The following is a 21,386-nucleotide window of genomic DNA, read 5'->3' as shown; positions in this document are numbered from 1 at the left end:
ACGGTAAAAAGGGTTCATTTAGATAAGTAGGTGAGGAGGCTTTTCGGACTAGTGAACGGAATGTCACCAAGTGAGAAGCATGGTGAACTGAGTCTTCTCTGAAGGAGACTCAAAAAGAAAAAAGAGAGTTGCTGATACCTGTTCTTTTAAGCTTCAAGCCAACCCCACCTGCCTGGTTTTATTCCTTGAAATCATGTAAACACCTTCCCTTTAGATCATCGGGTAGCCTCAGAGGCTGTCTTGATTACTGGAAGGAATGGATATAGGGCACCTAGCAAAGAGCATAAACTCAAATGTGAGTTTCCTTTTGCCATTTTATTTACTTATTTTTTATTTTATTTTATTTTTTTATTTTAGAGAGAGAGCAATGGGTAAGCGGGGGAGAGGAGCAGAGGGAGGAAGACACAGAGAATCTTATGCAGGCTCCATGCAGAGCCCGACGCACGGCTCGGTCCCATGATTGTGAGATGCTGACCTGAGCGGAAATCAAGAGTTGGACGCTCGGAGCAACCCGGCCCCTTCTCTTGCCATTTTAATGTTGTCTTTTTCAGTGGCTTTTCTGCCAACACTTCTTTACTGAAGACCTTTAAAAATCGATGACCATCAGGGTCTTTCTCCTCTGTTTTCCTCCATTTATTTTGAAGGATGGTCACGATAGGGCTCTACTACAGGTGTGTCTCCTGAGTGCCCTTTTTTCTGGGGATCACACGTCTATGAACGCAGCCTGGGACAGCATGAGCAAAGTGGACAGCCACGTTCCCCTGATGATTCATATCAAGATCCTGCCCCCACCCCTCCATCGCTGTGCTGGACGTCCATCCCAGAACTCATGCTGCTAAAACCCTTTCTCCCCAATCTTCTCCTCTCACAGGTGTTTCTTTAATTAAGTAAAAGACAGGATGCAGATACATGTTGGGTTTTATTTTGTGAAATTTGGCCTCACCTTTGCCTTCGGCTTGTCAGTTGTGCTCTCACAGAAGTTCCTCTGGGTTTGTACCCTTCCCGAATTCCATATATGTGTTGTGTGGATTTCTGTGGCCCTTGTGAGCAGAGCGAGCAAGGACAAATTGGTGGATGTTATGGAAAGGGAGGTTGAGCCTCAAGGTAAGGAAAAGCCTTTAAAAATCAAAACGGTCTCAACATGGAATGGATTTCCATGGAAGGTTAGGGAATTTCCTTTAAAAATTTTTTTAAAATAGTTATTTATTTTTGAGATTGAGAGAGAGAGAGAGAGAGAGAGAGAGAGAGAGAACGTGTGACAGGGACGGGCAGAGAGAGAGGGAGACACAGAATCTGAAGCAGGCTCCAGGTTCCGAGCTGTCAACAAAGAGCCTGATGCCTGGCTCGAACTCATGAACTATAAGATCATGCCCTGAGCTAAAGTCAGTTGCTCAACTGACTGAGCCACCCAGGTGCCCCAGGTTAGGGAATTTCTTGTCACAAGAGGTGTGTCAGATGTGCCTGCTTGATCAAGGTGTGGATGGTGGAGTCCAGGGACCGTGAACCCTCCTGACACATTAGCATCATCTGGAGAGGTTTTGGTACCCTCCCCCCAGTGCTTGCCCCCTGCCCTCAGATATTCTTATGTAATTGGTTTGGCATGGGAGTAGACATCACTTTTTTTTTTTCCACCAAGCTCTCTGGGTGATTCCAATGTGCCCCGTAGCTGAGAGCATCTTAAAAAAAAAAGGGGTGCCTGGGTGGCTCAGTTGGATAAGTGTCTGACTTAGGCTCAGGTCATGATTTCATGATTCATGAGTTCAAGCCCCGGAGTCCGCTTGGGAGTCTCTTTCTGCCTCTGCTTTTCTGTCCCTCTCTCTCTCTCTCACAATAAAGAAGTAAATAAAACATAAAAAAAAAAAAATGAAAGGGAATTTCAGGTTAGGGAGTTTGGGTCTAACAACAGAAAGTTCTTCTCTGATGTGATAGTATTTTAAGTTCCTATTTGGTATGAGGATTGTGCTCAGGTGCTTTTTGAGGCCAACTTGCTCTTCCTCACCTGTTTTCCTTCATCTGGGCTGTGTCCCGAGGCCACCTGGATCTGTCTTTGTAGAAGGAGGGAGCTTGCCACTCTTGAGGCTGCTCTGACTTGGGCCGCTGGTTTTCGCTCCCTTGGGGACCGATGGCCTGAAAGTGCCCTCTTACCTTCCCGCACTGGAAATCACAGCACTCTCTCCGAAGGGACAATTTTCTGTGGAATTGGTTATTTAACTAGCAGCTCGAGATTGAAGAAAACACGTTTCACTGTGGAAAGGCCATCGACAGTAGGCGTGAGTGTACAATTTTCTTTTTTGGGGGTGCATATGCGGAACGGGTTTAGTAAATCCCAGATTCCCGTTTTCTTAGGCAATTGGAAAAGACATTAAGGCATGACGACAAGGTCCTCCATCTGGGGGCACCTGTTAATTATTTGCAACCTGCAAGGACGAAGATAAGTTTGGGAAGAGAAGGAGGGTGAGGGCAGACAGGGTGAGAAATCGGCCGCAGAACCCCAGCTTGTAATGGGAGTTATCACCTCAAGTCCCCTCCCAAGAGTTTGCCTCCTGTTTTTCTGCAGAGACCTTAGCATGAAATTTCGTTTCTCCGATGCTCCTTCCCCTCTGTCCTTTTCAACTCACTGTCTGTTCTGTCTTTTCAGCTCCCCTGTAGGTAGGCTGGCTTTGCTGTGACACGGCGCCATTTTATAGAGTTAATTCTTCTCTTGCCTGCTTTCAGGAAAAAGATCAGGGCTTGACATTATAACAGGACTCTTTAAATGCCTGGGAGGGGGTAAGGTTCACTAAAATAAAATCAGTTGCTTGGACGTGAGTAGCAACAAGTCTCACTCCCAAACCTTAACCTTCCTACCATTAAAATGTTAAATGTAAACAAGATGGACCCTGACGTTACCTTAAATACATGCCTTCCTTAAAAACAAAACAGAACAAACCTAATCTTCAGGTAAATTTTCCCAGCTGGTTTCATAGGTTTCTCTTCTTAACCTGATTAAGTGGCCATATTTTTCCTTCCTCAATCCTTGGTGGAGTGTGGTGAGGTGCATGGGAATGAAAAATTCACCGTGTGAAGAAAATTCTGTTACCTTGCTGGTGAGCGAGCCAACCTTTGCTGGGTTGGCTTTAGTGAGCCATGGCCGAAAGTGACGCTCTCCACTTAACCCCCACATTGCCCTCCTGGAGCCACAGTGACTGGGTCACACGTGGCTGGAGCTGTAGATGATGAGGAGGAGAATCTGAAGGATGGGAGCAGGCGCTGCTTATTCATGGAATGAAACCCTGTCTTTCTAAGAGAACAAAAGCCAGTTTATGTTAGTATGGATTGCTTTTTAATTCATATGATTTTAGGGAGGGAGACAAAAATGCTCACACAAAACAAGAAATGCTAGGCTCTTCAGAACTTCTGGGTGGTGTGCAGTGCCCAGAAGCTTCTAGAGAACAAAACACAGTAATGGTTGTAAGGGAGGGTGGGTGAGGGGTGTCAGCTTTGGCCTTGATCTACTCAGAGGTTTTGCTTTAGAAGTCTGGTTCCTGAAAGGTCTAGGGATGGATAAATGCTGTGGCTCCAGGAAGGTCTTAGCAGTTCTGGGCTCCCTTACGAATCATTTGCTTGACTGTAAGAAGTAGGCATAAAGAATTTCCTAATCAAGAGTCAGTGCCCTGTGGCTTGGTGGACATTGACAATGTTGGCATGACCCATGTAACAGATAAAACACCTCCATTTGAAGCTTCTGGAAGGCTTTCCTCATTGGAGGGTGCAGGCACCATCATTACCTGGAGATTCTTCGAAGCAGGAGGAGATGTGGTGTCCAGAAAGAGGTCCTCAGACTACCAAGCTCCCTAACCTCTGGGTCCCGGCTGCCTGAGCATTTTGGTTCAATTTGAAAACTGAGCCCCCACTTCAATTAGCTCCTGGTGAGTAAGTGGCGGCTGTTGAGAACCGTGTTAGGGGATGTGATGCAAATAAGTTTTTATAATTAGGTAAATTTGAACTATTTTGATTCAACTCAGATGATCCCAGAACTGTCTGATGAAGAAAGATGCAGTGACTGTAAATAGTGCCTTGGTGTATATACGCCTGATATCCTTTACATACATATGAGTGTCCATCTTTATATGCAGATCATTGATCTTTTCTAGCTCTTATCATCAGTTTAAGCAATCCCTCCACTTAGGTTTTTATTTTCATGTGACCTGAAAATGAAAAGAAAAATGAAATGAAAAGAAAAATGTGGATGCCCTCCCAATAATGTTCTTGGAACAATCTGATTCTGAGTGTCTGCCTCCTGGAGGATCTCCCTGGGACTGTTCCTCGTGGCCCTCCCCTATCCCCCTCCCCTACCCCCCCGATAGAGATTTCCACACGGCGGGCCCACCTCCAGCATCTCAGCCCTGGTGGGTACCCTTGTTTCCAGATGGCTATGGCACTATCAGGAGATTCTGTTCTTCTTTTAGGAAATGTTACAGCTTTCCCCAGAGCTGTGTCCTATAACTACAGAGACCACAGGGCCGGTGGGGAAATATTTTCCCTTTGTTTTAGCTGAACACAGGATAGTTGGAGCAAAACTGAAACTGCTACTGAGAAAGAAGAAAAGCATGGCTATTCCGTGGGCAACCAGTCGTTTCTGTCCCACTTCATTTTCATTTCTGGAAAATCTTGAGTTTATGAAAGTGCCTGTTGATAATACAGACAGTAATCTGGTCCCCAAGGCAAAGATGGTTTCAATATTTCCCAAGACCTCTCAAAGCAACCACACAAACCAATGATGGTTTTGCATCACAGTGTGTGTGTGTGTGTGTGTGTGTGTATACATATACATATATGTATGTATGTATATATATATATATATTTTTTTTAACATGACTGATCTTCTGCCTTTTGGTCTAGTTTGGGGAGAAGTTTGTACCCCTGGAAAGGAAATGCAAGGAAAAAAAAGATGAGGCTCTATTAGTAACTACTGTATCCCTGTGAATGGAATCTCTTGGTTTGAACCAGTATCCCCGTTTAACAGATAAGGAAATTGAAGCTTAGAGAGATTAAGCCCTTTTGCTGCAGGTGTTTGTTGAGTACCTGTAAGTGCACATTCTAAGTGTTTGGGACTCATTCATTAGTGAAGAAAACAGGGTTTTCTGGCTCAGGGGCCAAGTTCCCACCTGCAGGCACAGAATGGAGACTGGAAGGCAAGTGTCTTAAATGCACTTTGCCACATTGCTTAGGGCCAAAAGGACTGGACCTTTAAGGTTATTTGAAATTAAAGTTAAAAAAAAATACTGTGATGCAAAACCATCATTGGTTTGTGTGGTTGCTTTGAGAGATGTTGGGAGATACTGAAACCGTCTTTACTTTGGGGACTTGATTGACCTCCAGGTCAAAAGACAATTTGGTAATACCTGCTGACTACCTTCCAGCCCCCATCCACCCAACTTTGGCTTTTTTTCCTTTTCTTTCTTTCTTTTTTTTTTTTTTTAATCTCCTATCAGTTTTTTTTTTAAGTCCTGTAAATGAGAGGGTTCAAGAGAAGACAGAGTAAGTCTCCTTCCAAATAATACTTGAAAGGGAAATAACCCATTTGGATTAAAACAGGTAAGTATCCAGTTAATAGGGATTTGCCTTGCGTGGACAAGTTGTTTTGAAAAAAAATCTGGAAAAAGCAATAGGAACTATTTTGAAAAACCGTATCTACATGTTCATAACAAAAAATTTTATTCTTTACTTTCATTTTGGAAAAATATATTTTTTCTAACGATGCTGCCATTAATAAAAACACTTTGGAATTCCTCCTATCCTACTGATTCAAAAACCACTTCATAAGTGACAAAAGAAATGTCATGTCATTACATCATATGGAGACTCCCATGGAGCAAAATACCATTTCTTGGAAGGACCATTTACCTTATTTTCCAGATGCGGCTCTGAATGTCTTTGTCTACTTTCCAAATCAAATCTACCCATAATTGCTGAAAATTTCTCACCACTGAGGAAATTTAAAAGTATATGTCACAAACTAAAGGCAATTTTAAAAGAGGTGTTCCAAAATATTTTGAGGAATGGCAGCATTATCGGATAAAAGGCATAGATTCCCAAGGTGCCTACTTGGAGAAAGGCTAACTCTTTATTTTGGCAGATATTGAACCACCTACCCCATGAATAGTTCAAATACATATTCAGGCATCTTTCCTCACCACATCTAAGCAAAGATTTTGGATGTTAAAATTTGGAATAGTGGTGACCTTTATCTCATTATTTTAAATGGGAAAGATTGTAAAGCATTTCCAACCCACTCAAAACAGTTTGCTCCCAAATCACTAAATCACTCTTACATCCTTCTACAACAAAGTGAAGTTTTCTGGAACCAACTACTACCTCAAATATCTTTCAAAGTTTTCACACATAGAAAAAAAATCATAGTCTTGGCAGAGGGGAACAATGCATGACCAAACTTCTGTCTTCTCACTTCTCCCTTCTAAATTTTGGGCTTTTCCATCCTTCTTAGATGTACCTACTTTCTTCACAAGCTTTTCTATCTTTCTACTCTTTGGGTAGATTTTTCCCTTAGTAAGGCGAGGGAGGTGAAGGTGGTAATACACAACACTTTTGATCGAAGAGTATACAGGTCTGTCTGGAGAACAGCCAGAGGGGACTTTTCTATTGCTATTTTATTTTATTTGAAAGACACACACACACACACACACACACACACACACACACACACACACACACAGAGACAGAGAGAGGTATCAAGTGGGGGAGAGATGAAGAAAGAAAAAGAATCCTAAGCAGTAAGCAGGCTCATACTCAGTCCAGAGCCTGACATGGGTTTGTGGGGGAGGGGGGATGTGAAGGACTCATTCCCACAACTCTGGGATCTTGACCCGAGCCAAAATCACGAGTGTGACCCTCAATGGACTGAGTCATCCAGGAGCCCCATTAAAGTAGATATTCTGATGCTAAGTGTTCAGCAGATAAGGAAACCTGTGTAAAGTAGCTTGTGTTTCTACTTGTCTCATACATGGTAACTGACTTACTAGTACACCAAACATGTTATTTAAAAACAATTTTTTTTTAACATTTACTTATTTTTGAGACAGAGAGAGACAGAGCATGAGCAGGGGAGGGACAGAGAGAGAGGCAGACACAGAATCTGAAGCAGGTGCCAAGCTCTGAGCTGTCAGCACAGAGCCCAACTCAGGGCTCAAACCTGTCAACCACGAGATCATGACCTGAGCCAAAGTCCGAAGCTCAACCAACTGAGCCACCTAGGTGCCTCTCAGACATGTTTTATACTACAGGAAAATCTCAGTATTTCTTTGAAATTCATGATTGAAGTTTTCGTTTTGGCATCTTGAAAGAATTATCTAAGTGGCATTTGCCACCTAATTCATATAACTTTTGTTTTGTTTTTGGATCCATACTCTGTTTTTTGTGTGTTTTTATTTGTTTTGCTAAGCCTGCTCTTTGTTGGATGAAGGAGATAGTTTCTCTGGAGGTCAACTGACCCTCCCCCCCCCCCAAACATGACTTGTGACTTATCTTTAATTTAGAGTAATTCATTCCATGAGTATTTCTCAGGTTGGTATTTCTTGAAACAACATTCTGGGAATGTGTTCTGAAAAAATGTTTCATTGTATAGTAAGTATGGGGACATGGGTCCCTTCACTTCTTTAGAGATTCACAATTTATAAGAATACACTAATGGCTGAGAAGTCTTGTAGGGAAAACAAAAACTTTTAATTAACTTTTTTCCAATAACACGTCCCATTTTTTTAAAAATGAAACATCTTTTAATATCTGGCAGAACACCAGTTTGGGAGACGTTCCATTAAATCTATTATTTATTTCTATCACAGATGGAAGAGGCTTCTCTGAACTTTGATGGAGTTAAGAAATGTCATACAGTTCTACAGCTGCATTTCCCAGCTCTTAAAAATATCCCAAAGAAGCAAATGCTAATGCTAGACATCAGAATTTCACAAGGGCAAAATGATGTATAAGTTGGCAAGATGTTACGCTCTAATAATTAAAAGGTTTTTCCATGTTAAGCGCTGATCATTTTCAGAAAAGGCTAAGAAGCATTTGTTTTGAATTCTAATGAAAATTAAAGAATGTAATTACAGTATGCCCCAAATGTGTTTCTATTATGAATAATTTCTCCAGGGATATTATATACACGTAGTATTCGATGCATTCCTTCAAAATCGTACTTACCACTGTTGTGAGAAGGGAGAGATCTTCACAGTAATAATATGAGTGTTACCTTACATTAAATGCAGCCAAATTTGAATTGGTAATTAGAGTCAGATTAGTGTACCAGGAGCAGATAGAATGGAAACTTCTGGAAATGAAGACTAAAGACCGCCATGGAAGCTGGTCTTCCCTTCTGGGCTTTCTGTGCAGCATCACAATCCTCCTTCCCAATCCCCACTCTTCCCCCCACCCTTCCATGCTATGTGCCCTTTGTATGTGCATTGACAAACTGTTCAAAGCTTAACTTTTGTCAGAGATACCGCCCCCTCCATGAAGTCTTCTCTGATGTCCTCCAAGTGCCTGTTATTTCTGTCTCTAGACCTATTACACTGGAAAAGTTACGTCTGTATTTTATTGTTTACATTCAACCTTGATTATGATATTTGTGTTCTTGTCAACACCCTGTCATGCAACCCACAGCCCATGTAGAAACTGTGTTTGCATTTCTTGGATTTGGACAATGTGCAGCTGGTGTCCAATATTTGTAAGTTGAATAGTGGGGAAAAAAACTCCTCCAAAGCCAAGTATTTTTTTTTTTTTTTACTGTTTGTTTGTTTGTTTATTTATTTATTTTGAGAGAGAGAAACAGAGTGTGAGCAGGGGAGGGGCAGAGAAAGAGGGAGACCCAGAGTCTGAAGCAGGCTCCAGGCTCTGAGCTGTCAGTGCAGAGCCCAACACAGGCCTCAAACTCATGAACTGTGAGATCATGACTTGGGCTGAAGTCAGACACTTAACCAACTGAGCCACCCAGGCACCCCCAAGTACTTCTTATAAGTATCCTTATACCGAGAGTTATCAGTAAAAACAAAATGGGTATCTGAGGACTGTCACCTCAGTGTTTCATGTTGGCCTTTTGTGTTAATGGTCTCACCAGGATGCCAGTTTGTACCCAAGAAGCACTTGGATACAAGAGGATACAAGTGTGTTATTTCATTATTGTGTCTTTTAGAGGCAACACAAACTTAACCAGCAGAATATTTTTCAGTATTTCTGTTGCATGAACTGCTTTTTTAAAAAAATATAATGTATTGTTGAATTGGCTAAAGTGTGTACATTGTGCTCTTGGTTTTGGGGATAGATTTCTGTGATTCATCACTTACATACAACACCCAGAGCTCATCCCAACAAGTGCCCTCCTCAGTGCCCATCACCCATTTTCCCATCCACCCTCATTGTTCTCTGTATTTGAGAGTCTCTTATTGTTTGCCTCCCTCCCTCTCTGTAGCTATTTTCACCCCCTTCCCTCCCCCCTCATAGACTGCTTTTTTTAGTGTGTTATTATTTTAGAGTGTGTGAATTTTTTTTCTTTCTTTCTTTCCTTCCTTTCTTCCTTCCTTCCTTCCTTCCTTCCTTCCTTCCTTCCTTCCTTCCTTCCTTTGAGCACATGTGAGTTGGGAAGAGGGAGGGAAAGAGAATCTTAAGTAGGTCCCATGCTCAGTGCTGAGTCTGATGTGGGGCTTGGTCCCACCACCCTGGAATCATGACATGAGCTGAAATCAAGAGTCAAACACTCAACTGACTGAGCCACCCAGGCTCTCCTAGAGTGTATGAGGTCTTGGCACCTGTCTGGATTAAACAAATAAACAAAAACTAAAGATGCTATGAAATAACATTTATAAGGTCCATTACACCTTGACTTTGAGCAATTGCCTCATTACCTTAAGTTCAAAGCAAATTCACAGTGTTCCATGTAATAATGATTTACATTTGTCTGTGATTGGAGCTTTATAAGGTGCTTTCATCTGTAGCATTCAATCAGTCAACTAGTTGATTAACATGTCAGTCCTTCAACAGACATTTTATTAGAACCCATTGCGTAGCAAACATTGGCCCTCCTGATTTGGGGATTCCTAAAATAAATAAGGCAAGTTTTTAATCTGGTGGGGGGAGAGAGAAATATAAACCAGGAAATGGGCTCGAAGGTTGTGTCTGAAGTTGGTATACATCACAGAAGGGACACAAGGTGGGGAGTGGGTGGTTCTCACTAAGGGAAGGACAGTCTACAGGAGAGCATTTGTAGAGGAGGTGTCATTGAGTGAAGTCCTATTTGATTCTTACTAGTGTCATTATTGGCCATGTTTTACAGAGGACAATCAGACTCAGAGGGGTGAAGCGTCTTCTCCGAGGTGACCCTGCTCTTAAGATTTCAAAAGTCTGTTGTCCCAACCCAAAATGTCTCCCCTGTATTCCACACAGTTCCTGGAATATGAATGTCATGCTCTAGCAGAAACAAGACAGAAAAGTTGAGGCCAGAGAACCTGAAATAGAGGATTCTATCCGCTTATTCTATTAGAATATCTGCTTATTATAATGGAGCTTGGTTCCCAGAGTAACTAGAAAAACAACTCGATTGAAAATGTTATTCATCCATAAAAAGAAGAGAGAAAGACAAACCCAAAGACAATGTTGACAGCTGGGAACAGTGGTTTTGCTAACATTTACAGGCCTGTGGGATTTCTCAGTTGCATAGAGTATTAAGGAAAGTTACTTGAAAAGTATTCAAATTACTTTGACATCATTCCCCCTGGGCAATGGGAAACTCATTTTTGGAGGTTGGGCTTCTGTTAATGTTAACACGAAACTTTGGGGGAAATAGATTTTAAAAGGATGACCCACTTCTGCTGTCACCATGCACAGATTCCAATGTATTTTCTTACTCTTCACTAAAATCCAATAGTTGTGTTCATGGGAAGGATGCTTCTGTTTAGTCACACTTTGGGTGAGTGTGGCTATATTTCTCTAGGTTGAGGACATATTGATTGATGAAGCACCTTAAGGAAGCATCCATGTGCATTTAAGATACCAGGGACAAAAGCAACTTGGTATTTGCAAAATAAACTTTTTAGTTTATTGGAAGAAAGCTTAATATTGGACGTTAGAATGAAGTGTCACTCCTAGATTTAATACAAGCTAAAACTGCCCAGAAAGGGCAAGGATTTGATATTCATTCTCTTTGCCCTGAACTTCAGACAATCACATGGGAATTATGAGCCAGAGTGTTATGTTTTATAAATTGTTAAACTGTAATATCACAGTTTGGGAAGCAGGTATTTTATTTTATTATTTATTTATTTAATATAATTTATTGTCAAATTGGCTAACATACAGTGTGTAAAGTGTGCTCTTGGTTTTTTGGGGTAGATTCCCATGGTTCATCGCTTACATACAACACCCAGTGCTCATCCCAACAAGTGCCCTCTTCAGTGCCCATCACCCACTTTCCCCTCGCCCTCACCCCCCCATCAACCCTCAGTTTGTTCTCTGTATTTAAGAGTCTCTTATGGTTTGTCTCCCTCCGTTTGTAACTATATATATATATATTTTTTTTCCCTTCCCTTCCCCCACAGTCTTCTGTTAAGCTTCTCAAGATCCACATATGAGTGAAAACATATGGTATCTGTTTTTCTCTGACTGACTTATTTCACTCAGCATAATATGGGAAGCAGGTATTTTAACTTACCTCTTACGCCAATGGACAAGACAGCCCCTTATTATTTATGATCCTTTATGGGTTAAAAAAAATGTTTCAAATGATCTCTTTTGGCCCTCATAAGTCTGTGACTTGTTGTTGTTGTTGTTTTAATTCGTGAAGAAACTGAGGCCCGGACATTTTAAATCTAAGGCTCTAGCTAATAATAATGAGTATTTTTGTTATCCTCTGGACCAGAGTTGCTTAGTTCTGTTAAAAAAAGATAAAAGAGAGAGAGGGAGAGAGAGAATTCCAAGCAAGCTGCACACTATCAGTGCACAGCCTGATGCAGGACTTGAACCCATGAACAGTGAGATCATGACCTGGGCCGAAACCAAGAGTCAGACACTTAACCCACTGGGTCACTCAGGTGCCCCCATATTAGAGATTTTGATTTCTTAACCTTGAGGCATTTATAGGTTTAGGTTCTGGTTTGCTTGCTTATAGGGGCTGCTAAGGTATCAGACGTTGATCTCATGGTTCTTTATATTGCTTCTTTGAAGAGAAATTCTCTCATGGACACAGATTGTGCCCCTACCCCTCACCTGCTGTTTCTCAAATGTGTGTAGTTAATTACAAGGGAATTTGAGTGAGAAAATGGATGATTCAGTACCTGCCCATCCCACTTACAAGAAAAGTAACAAAAATCATATCCCCAGTGGTTCAGTAGTTTGAATTACTTCAATATTTGAAGAGCAGCACATAATTAAATTCTAAGAGTCAAGAATCATACTTCTTTTAGTGGGAACGCCTGCATCAGATAAGAGTTGGGATGAACACAGCCCACTAGGGAGCTTCATTATAACCCTGTGTACAGTTTAAATTGTAGAAAAAGAAGAGAAGGAGGTGATATTACCAATGTCAGCCCATTTTCTCAGGCCACACTAGCCTGGAGTTTTAAAAGGGGTCACACGAATGGCTATAACCCATATTTGTAGCTTTTGATCCTTTTAATGGTTATGAACCTCTGTGCCTCCCCACCCACCCCTCAGCAGAGTCCCCAAGGGTTGTCTTCTACATGCTCTCTAGTTCTTTCTACCACCCATGGGGGTCATGATGTGTTTCCTTCCTCTCCTGCTTCAGTGTCATTTGGGGAAAGCTGGCTGTCCTCTGAGGGAACACAGATTTTACTCTGTTGGCAGCCTCCCCTGGTACCATTCTTGCCCCCGCCTCTGATTCTGTTCTTGGGCTTCTTAACGTAAGCCAGGGAGAAGGATAGAGTGTGGTCTTCTCCTTTGGGGATAAGTGTGGATTTCAAGGCAGGGCAAGGTTGTTAGCATGTTTCCATTTTATTTTCAGAAGTTCAAGCCCTTTCTTTTTAGCCCTGAGAGGTGAGTCTGTGAGGGGAGGCAAAACTGGGAAACATTAAAAGCTGTCTAAAGACCATCACTTTATCTTCCCCTTGGTTCTTAATGAAAATATTTATTAGCATTTCCTGGCAGACTATTACCTATTCACTGCCAGAGGGGTCCAGAATCTCAGCACAAAGTAGAACCTAGGTTAAGCTTGGGGTACACAAAATATCAATACTTTGTGCTCAACTCGGGTTGATTTTTTTCACCCCTTCTATTTTCTGTTCTCTCTTTCTTGTAGTCTCCTGTTTCCTTTGGCTAATTGATTTTTTTTTTTTTTTAATCCTAAATTCATGAAGTGAGAGCTGCTTTGAAAGGCCAAACTCCTTAGGTCAGATCTATCTTCCTGACTGAAGGAGAGGAAATGAGAGAAACCCACTGAAGCAAAGGTATGTGTGGCCATTGAGAAGAGGAACATCCTACTTCCCCCCAGAAGTGAGTGACACCAGAGCAGTAGGAGTGCATTGTCATTCCTAGGGCTAAGGAGTAAGGAACGTGGAACTCGGGGGTATTGTGTGTACAAAACAAAACGAATCTGAACTGTGCTGTAAAAGCAGTGTTTAAAATTAACCAAGGTTAGGGGTGTCTGGGTGGCTCAGTTGGTTGAGTGTCTGACTTCGGCTCAGGTCATGATCTCACAGCTTGTGAGTTCAAGCCCCGCACTGATCCTCTGTCCCCCTTTCTCTCTGTCCCTCCCCTGCTTGCACTCTCTCAAAAATACATAAACTTTTTTAAAAAGGGGGAGGGGGATAAAACTAACCAAAGGATACACAGCTCTTTGACCAATTCACAGGTGGCAAGTTCCTGAGTTTATTGCCCCTGTTTTACTGTCCAGAGTGAGGTGAATATTCCTTACTCTGAATTGGGACTCCTGGGAATGTTGTTGGGAAGACCTTTTCTCCCTTGACATTGCAAGCATCTCCCCAAACCGTCCTGAGTCCATGTCTTTTCTTTACTCTCTCTTAAAGAAAAACAACTTTTAAAAATTCAAGTAAAATGAACATGCAGTGTTATATTAGTTTCAGGCATACAGTATAATGGTTCAATAATTCTATACATTTCTCAGTGTTCATCACGATAAGTGTGCTCTTTTTCTTTTAAGTTCATTTATTTTTGAAAGAGAGAGAACACGCGAGGGGCAGAGAGACAGGAGGCCAGAGGATCTGAAGCCATCTCTGTATTGACGGCAGAGAACCCCAAGTGGGGCTCAAACTCACAAACCATGAAATCATGACATGAGTGGAAGTCGAACACTTAACTGACTGAGCCACCCAGGTGCCCCATGATAAGGGTACTCTTAAAAAAATTTTTTTAAAAATATTTATTTATTTTTGAGACAGAGAGACAGAGCATGCACAGGGGAGGGGCAGAGAGAGAGGGAGACACAGAACCCAAAGCAGGCTCCAGGCTCTGAGCTGTTGGCACAAAGCCCAACGTGGGGCTGGAACTCACGAACCGCGAGATCATGACCTGAGCCGAAGTCGGACGATGAACTGTGAGCCACCCAGGTGCGCTCATAAGTTTACTCTTAATCCCTTTCATCTATTTCACCCACCCCCTGGTCTACCATCCGTCTCCCATCTGGTAACCACCAGTATGTTCTTTGTATTTCAGAGTCTTTGTTTCTTTTCCCCTTTCTTCATTTGTTGTGTTTCTTAAATTCCACATATGAGTGAAATCATATGGTGTTTGTCTCTGACTTATTTCACTTTGCATAACACCCTCTAGCTTCATCCATGTTGTTGCAAGTGGCATTGTCTAGCTCTTTTTTTATGGTTGCGTAATATATGCATATGCCACATCTCCTTTATTCATTCATCAGTTGATGGACACTTGGGTTGTTCCTCTATCTTGGCTTCTATAAATAATGCTGCAGTAAACATAAGTGTGTATGTGTCTTTTCGAATGAGTATTTTTGTATTCCTTGAGGAAATACCCAGTAGTAGAGTTAATGGATTATACGGTAATTCTATTTTTAATTTTTTGAGGAACCTCCGTATTGTTTTTCCAGTAGCTGCGTCAGTTTGCATTCCCATCAGCTCTGTGCAAAGATTCCTTTTTGTTCAAGTCACAAAGAGGATCAGATGCCACCTGACAGTTTGAACTCTGTAGAAATGTATTTCTTAACAAGGTAACATACATGCATGCATGCATACATTTTATTTATTTATTTATTTATTTATTTATTTATTTATTTATTTATTTATTTATTTAACATTGTTTCATTTTAGCACGAATAGGGGAGGGATAGAGAGAGCGGGAGATACAGATTCGGAAGCAGGATCCAGTCTCTGAGCTGTCAGCACAGAGCCTGACGTGGGGCTCGAACTCACAAACTGTGAGATCATGACCTGAGCCCACGTTGGATGCTTAACCGACTGAGCTGTCCAGGCGCCCCTGATCTCTCCTTCTTTAAAGCTCTGAGTATATAATTGTGGAAAATGTCCTCCTACCCAAGGAGTTTCTTCAGACCCCAGTGCAAACTCTCTCATTTTGGGCAGAGGTGTTTTTGCTTACATTTATTGAGCACTACCTATGTGCCAGATGCCAAGTCGCTGTGCAAGGCGCTCTTTACATGGGTCATTAATCCTTAATCATGATGATGGTACCAGACATATAGCACCCCCCTGTGCCGGACACTGTTCTAATCTGTTTACATATATTCACTCATTTGAATCCTCATTATAAACCCTGTGCAGTGCTACTTTTACAATCTTCATTGTGCAGAGTACCACCCAAGGCTTCCAGAAGTAACAAACACAAACAGACCTGCCCAAGTTCTGACCATTGATCTCAGCTCTTCATAAACCAGGGCAGGACAATGATCCTCTCTTTACAGATGAGGACGTTGGGGTTCTCGCAGCCTGAGGGAAACTGCTCAAGGTTAAGAGCAAGTACACAGCACACCTGCAAACCAAACTCACATCTTCCTCATTCCTGAGCCCAGATCCTTTTCATTTTGCCGTTGTGTGTTCCCAGAGGCAATTCTGCCTTGTCATAAACTGCAGACCGTGGCACTTTTGATGAAAGAAAAGTTTGCCAAATGAAAAGCAGATTAATGAGATATTTGGGATGCCTTGCAGTAAATAAATCTCTTTTGAAATTCTCATCTTCTCCCACTCAAATTGCTAAAGCCATAACAGTAACAATTACCTCAACCTGGTCAAGGCTGTGTGGGAGTGAACTCTTTGAATTTTATTGCTCAGGGTAGACACGGGAGACCAACAAAACTTCGCTGTAGCTTCCTGAGCCATAGGTCAGAAACTGAATATATCAGATGTTGGCTTTCCCCAGTAGCCTCCTGTTGCCCCTCATGTGTTAGCCGTGTCTAGGAACATCATTACTTTAGGAGAGAAATAGAGCTTAAAACTAGGTCAGCATTAAAAATATTAGAAATGTCAATGCCAATCTGTTTTCCCGAAAAGCTGAAACCTAAAGCATCATTTGACCGTGACTGCCTGAGACTTGAGGGGAGTCTTTTTTTTATAATGGGTAACCTTAGATACTCCCTGGGAATTGTCAATATCCCTGGTATAACTGAGATTTCAGAATAGAAATGCAATTATTTCTGTGTGATATAGAACTGAATTTGAAGCCAGATGCTCACATATATATTCAAAAAGGAAGTTTGTGATGTGGTGCCTGGGTGTCTCAGCTGGTTGAGCATCTGACTCTTGATTTCTGCTCAGGTCATGATCTCATGGTCTTGAGTTTGAGCCCTGCCTTGGGCCCTGCAGGATAGTGTGGACCCTGCTTGGGATTCTCTCTCTCCCTCTCTCTCTCTGTCCTTCTCCCCCACTCACCTGCATGTGTTCTCTCTCTCTCTTTCTCTCTCTCTCTCAAAATAAATAAACGTTTAAAAGAATGAAGGAAGTTTGTGTCTACTCATGCTAGGCGTCAAGGTGCTGAGGGATATGAGGATAAACAAGAGTTTGTCCCTTTCTCTCAGGGTTACTAATCGATTAAGAGAAATAAGATGTAATTAGTAATAATCTGTACTCTGAGGGGAAACAAGCCATTTAGTTTTTATCTACCATAGACCCAGGTATTACATCAAGCACTTTAAGGACATGGCAGGATAGGAGGATTATCTCCATTTCTGGGGGAGGAAACTGAGGCTCAGAGTAAGTTGCCTGGGCCATTTGATAAATGCGGCTCTGACTCAAACTCAGGTAGTTCTAAAGACTGACCTGAGTTCCTTCCCTGGCATTCAGCTCTTAACTAGACAGGATGCCATTTGACCTTGAATGGCTTACCTTTTCAGGTATCCCTTCATGAGATTTAAAGGCTTAGGCAGTCAGCTCATTAAGTTGCATAAAATTTAGAGATGACCATTTTTTGACTTGGGGACGTTTTGAAGAACCCTGGCCAAATCAAACAATTGTCAGGTTTTTAAAAGGAATATGCAAAACAGAAAACTTCATTCATGCTTTTGTGTTTGTGGAGTGGGACTTATGAATGGGCTCTGGGTAGGGGACAGAAAGGGTTTGGATACCATTTGGCTATATTACTTGGTAACAAATAATGGTTTTGAATTGCAATGTGGTTATTTCAGAGTGGCCAAGTCAGCTCAGTAGAGTGGCCAAGTCAGCTCAGTAGGACTGAACAGTTTGACATGCCTACCTAAAACTGGGTGTGGGAGAGATATCTGTGACAAGGGAAGTAAGAGCCCCATCCCACATTGCCTTGGTTAGACCTTAGTTGGAAAACATTGCATTCAGTTCTGGGGAATGTACATTAGGGCAAAAAGTAACTAGGACACTTTCAGGAGAAAGATGAATGGCAAAGAGGAAATGAACCCTGGATGTTTGGAAGAATAGGGGTCTGTTGTTGAAAAGATTTGAAGAGTTGAGATAACAGTCTTCAAAAATTAGAAGGACCGTCTTAATGGAGGGATGCAGATTTGTTATTTGTGGCCCCAAGGGATGCAACGAGAAACAGCAACCTCTGGGAAAGTAGATGTGTCCTTACAAGGAAATGCTTTCATATATATATATATATATATATATATATATATATATATATATATATATGTATATATATATATACATATATATATATATGTGTGTGTGTGTATATGTATGTGTGTATATATATATATGTATATGTATGTATATGTATATATATGTGTGTGTGTATATATATATATATATATACATACATATACATATATATGTGTGTGTGTGTGTGTGTGTATATATATATGTATATTTAAAATTTATATCCAAGTTAGCATATAGTGCAATAATGATTTCAGGTTTAGATTCTAGTGATTCGTGCCCTATGTATAACACCCAGTGCTCATCCCAATAAGTGTCTTCCTTAATGTCCCTTACCAATTTAGCTCATCCCCCCATGCACAACCCCTCCAGCAACCTGCAGTTTGTTTTCTGTGTTTGAGAGTCTCTTAGGTTTTGCCCCCCTCCCTGTTTTTACATTATTTTTGCTTCCCTTCCCTGCTATTCATCTGTTTTGTATCTTAAATTCCACATATGAATGAAGTCATATGATATTGTTTTTCTCTGACTTATTTTGCTTAGCATAATGCCCTCTAGTTCCATTTACGTAGTTGCAAATGGCAAGATTTCATTCTTTTTGGTTGCCGAGTAATACTCCATTGTGTGTGTGTGTGTGTGTGTGTGTGTGTGTGTGTGTGTGTGTGTGTATCTATCACTTCTTCTTTATCCATTCATCTGTCAATGGATGTTTGGGCTCTTTCCATACTTTGGCTATTGTCAATAGTGCTGCTATAAACATTGGGGTGCATGTGCCCCTTTGAAACAGCACACCTGTATCACAAGGAAGAGTCTTCTGTTATCCCCACTCAAATACAGAGAGTTGTTATTTTCTTGTTTGTTTTGTTTTTTGGGGGACAGAAATGTTGGATACCTGGGCCTTAAGTTGTTGGAATACGAGCCAAGTAACTACTTGGTAGAGGAAATTCATTGCAGAGGAAATTCAAGATAACCATTGAATTGGAGTACCATTGGGGACTGGATTTCACAGGCATCAAAGTTGTTTCCAACCCTGAGCATCTCAGAAGCTACTGGACTCTCCTTTTAGGCTTTGCCTCCACCTTGGTCACCATGGTTGGAATATGCTTTTAGCAGATGGATGGATGGACAGATGGGTGGATGGCAGGCAGAGGATGGAAAGAATCCATGATGGATGGCAGGGGAGGGAAAGAATCCATAATGGCAGAGCAATTACTTCGGCCCTTCTCATTTAGTCTGCCATTTCTATTTTCCCTTTCCTTTATATTCACAGACTTGCCTTAGACTGTGGGCTTATGGAGGGCTAATGCGTTAATCACGATCCTCAACTTAGCCCACCATCTCATGCCACTGGGTTCTTAGAAATGATACTTGAAATGATTTTATCAAGTATCAAATCAGAGATCAAGTATTGTCACACTCCAGCACTAAGACAATCTGACTTGACTGCTTACATAAACTCTAGGTTTGTGAAACTTTTGGATGCCTCCTCTCTCTGGGGAAGACAGAACCTGAATTCTTTTCCAGATTTCAATGAGATGGAAATTTTGGGTCATCCAAGTGACAGAGAATCCATCAAAGGGTTTTATACACACTTGAAAGTACCTTTGAAAATTACTCATCTGCTAGTACATGGCTGCTGGCTCTGTGTCAGGTAGGAATGTTCAACTGTTTTGAGCCTCTACTGGCTTTTTACCCATATACACACTCAATGAGATTGACAGAAGGCTTTTGCTCACAGCCTGCAGCCGAACTCTTGTAGAGTCAACCAATAAATATCCCAGCAAAAAAAGTGGGAGCTGACCATTTTATCGCTTTCCCTGGGGCAAACACCATGGGCTAATGGCAACATGTAATCTTCAGTGACCTCACTTGTCACACCTAGAAGCAGGTTTCTCTTTAATCCATTACAGACCTGTAAATATCAGAGAAGCATAATTTATAGACCAAGAGGCATTTTAAGTGTGGGATTTGTGGGAATTTCACATTCCCCTCCTCATTGAAGATATACCACCCATCTTTTGGCATGGACACTGAGACCATGAATCTCATTTAGTTCCATGAATTGATGTCAAAGGTGTTAGGTTCATGGAGATTTTCAAAGCCCTACTAAATAGGTTTAGAGGGAGATATGGCTCCATTAAGATTATTCCTTTTGGCCAGGGTTTTTTCTAGGCACCAATAATCATCTAACTCTGCTTCATAAAGCTTGCTTCACTTGCTTACAGTTTATACTCCTAGCAGCTGAGTTCCTGGTGAGGTGTCCTTTCTAGTTGTGCGTTTTACTGCAAACTCTGGGCTCTTTTATAATTAAACTTTGATTACTCTGGTTTTTTGAACTCCTTGAGTCTCATCTCAGTTTGTTAACATTGCTAATTTGCAATGGGTATATATGTTTTGTGTTCTTTCTTTAAAAAAAGTTTATTTATTTATTTTGCATGAGAGAAAGAATGTGAGCCGGGGCTGGGGCAGAGAGATAGAGAGAGAGAGAGAGAGAGAGAGAGGGAGGGAGAGGGAGAGAATCCACAAACAGGCTCTGCACTTTCTTTTTTTTTTTTTTTTTAAATATTTTTTTAACGTTTATTTATTTTTGAGACAGAGAGAGGCAGAGCATGAACGGGGGAGGGTCAGAGAGAGAGGGAGACACAGAATCGGAAGCAGGCTCCAGGCTCTGGGCCATCATCAGCCCAGAGCCCGACGCGGGGCTGGAACTCACGGACCGTGAGATCCTGACCTGAGCCGAAGTCGGACGCTCAACCGACTGAGCCACCCAGGCGCCCCGTCTCTGCACTTTCAGCACAGAGCCCAAGGCAGGGCTTGATCTCACATACTGTGAGATCATGACATGAGCTGAAACCAAGAGTCAGACCCTTGACTGACCGACCTCCCCAGGAGCCCCTGTTTTATGTTCTTAATACATTGCTTCACCCTGGGACACCATCTCTGGAAGAGCTTGTCTGTTGCAAATTTCTGAAGAAGTTGAATATTTATTTTCGATACTTTCTCACCACCATGGCCAACATCTGTCTCCCTGCCAGATACCATTCTTTCTTTTCCCAATTTCTACATCTCCTATCCCATGAAAAAATGGCCCACTTCTCAGCCTCTTTTCCCCTAGTCCTTCTGAACACAGGGGCTAATAATGGCTGAAATGAAGGTAGTGCTTCTCAGAAGGTTTAAGTATTCAAAGGACTGAATCTCTATGGCTAAATTTTAGGCAATGGAAAAAATCATTTGAGAGGGAGATGAAGGGAGTTGGGTTGATGACACAGGATGACCAGGGCTCTCGCTTTGGTTCAGGCATGTGGGTGTGGTGCCAATTCTGGGATAGAT

Source organism: Panthera pardus, unplaced genomic scaffold (genome assembly GCF_024362965.1).
Source record: "Panthera pardus isolate Hobbes unplaced genomic scaffold, ASM2436296v1 HiC_scaffold_2, whole genome shotgun sequence".
NCBI lineage: Eukaryota > Metazoa > Chordata > Mammalia > Carnivora > Felidae > Panthera > Panthera pardus.
This window is presented reverse-complemented; position numbering follows the sequence as displayed.